Here is a 2,009-nt window from a genome sequence, read left to right as displayed (position 1 = left end):
GTCAAGTCAATTTTCCATTGATAAGCGCACACAAATTATATAATGTGTAATTTTAGTTTTTATTTTTATTAAAATATTAATTATGCTTATTTTTAGAATTAAATAAATCTAATTTTCTGTCATTTTTCATACAAACTCTTTAGATTTATATTATTTTCTCTAAATATTTGGAAGTTTATAATGAGTATAAAATAGTTTCCAAAGTTTAATAGTAAAAAGTAATAGTCTTAAATCCACCACCGGTTCCAATGAAAGAAATCTGAATTGTTAAAAATTATAGTTTTGAATTTGATTTTTAGTTTCACATATATTAAAAATATATTGTATATAAGTTAAGAGAATTTTTTTTACAGGCAAATGTCAATTTTATTATGAGCTCTAAACTTGATCACAAGATGTGACAATTCGGTGACAGGAGTACCAAAAAACAATATAACGATGAACCACATAAAATCAATATTAAAACATAGTCGTTACTATTTTTACTAAAAAAATATAATCACAACTTCAATAGTTATATAACGATGTTCATATTTTTTTTACATCCAATCCAAGTCACTTTCGGGGTAACAAAACTACAAAAAGACGGCAAATTTACCATAAAATTCTCCTCAATTGGTTGGTAGAGTTTGAACCAAGTTGGCGGCTCACTTACAATCATGACGTAAAATAAAGTATTGATGATTAAACTTTTTAACTTGGCGTTACAGAATACTTTTTTTAGTAGTAATTCGAGTGATACTGAATGAATTTGACTTCATTAGATAAAATTTTAAATTTAAATCTCGTGAATCAAAATAATATGATTGAAAAGTTATAAATAAAATCAATGATATTTTACTAAAATATCATGTAAAAAAAATCAGTCTAATTATTCCACACATTTTTTTTTGTAAGCATGCTCAAATCAGTCTAATTACTTGATTCAACTTGTTGGATAAAAATTTACATGCTTATGTTATTGGCGTTTTTTATTGTTATTAAATCAGTGACTCGTTCGCTGGAATCCATTTACGAGAAATGGTGACTTAATAATGAGTTTTTGAAATGAAATCGGGTATTATGATTTTTTAAATTTTTTTCTAAAATATTGTTGGTGTCAATTTAGATTTTTTTTAACAATCGGAAGTATTAATTTTGAGTTGGCCAAATTCTAATTCTTCCAAAAGGTCGTGTTATATGAGAGTGAATTGATCCAAGTTATATAGTGGAGTTACAAGAATGTTAAGGAATGACCAATTCGAGTTTGAATCTGAAGACCAGATAACCTAGACTAGTGAAGAAAATGTCAGTGAGCGCATGCTGAGCGAAGGAACTCTAAAAAGACCAAAATGATCTGGATCGAATCTGATATCAAGATCTTAATTTTTTTTTCTGAATAGATCTTAAATAGTTAATCTTAAAGAGTTTAGATATACAAATGTACTCAATTATTAGAGTAAAAAAATCTATAAATAGAAGTTACTGTATCTCAGTCCCAAAGCGTACTGCCTGTAATTGATGCATTGTATAGTCACACTCACACAATTACTACTACTTGTAGTTATAAGAGAAATTTTATGGTATATATCCTTGAGATTTTGGTACTGCTATTGACAAAGTCTCTCCCTTTCCCTTAATATGCTCAAACTTGTTAAAAATTAATTAATAACTCAATGCCACAACCCTCGGATATATATATAACCCTTGAGTTTTTAAAGGTACTATAACAACTTTCCTGATATTGTACCAGACAAAGTTTTGCAGATTACTAATGGAACCATAGAAATTCAATGATATCTTTGAAAATAATTAAAATTAAAGGTTTTGATATTATTATTAATAAATTATCTTTCGTTAATTTCAACTTTCCCTTTTCTTTTTTGGTGGTGTCCAAACTCATTCAATTATATTGACTAAAAAATAATTGTTCACAACTCTTGATTTGTTTGGGTACTATAACAAACCTCAAGTTTTAAAAACCATCATGAACATTTTCAGGATTTTATAACTAGTAAACCTCTGTAATA

The sequence above is a fragment of the Glycine max genome, chromosome 20, assembly GCF_000004515.6.
Source record: "Glycine max cultivar Williams 82 chromosome 20, Glycine_max_v4.0, whole genome shotgun sequence".
Taxonomy (NCBI): domain Eukaryota; kingdom Viridiplantae; phylum Streptophyta; class Magnoliopsida; order Fabales; family Fabaceae; genus Glycine; species Glycine max.
This window is presented reverse-complemented; position numbering follows the sequence as displayed.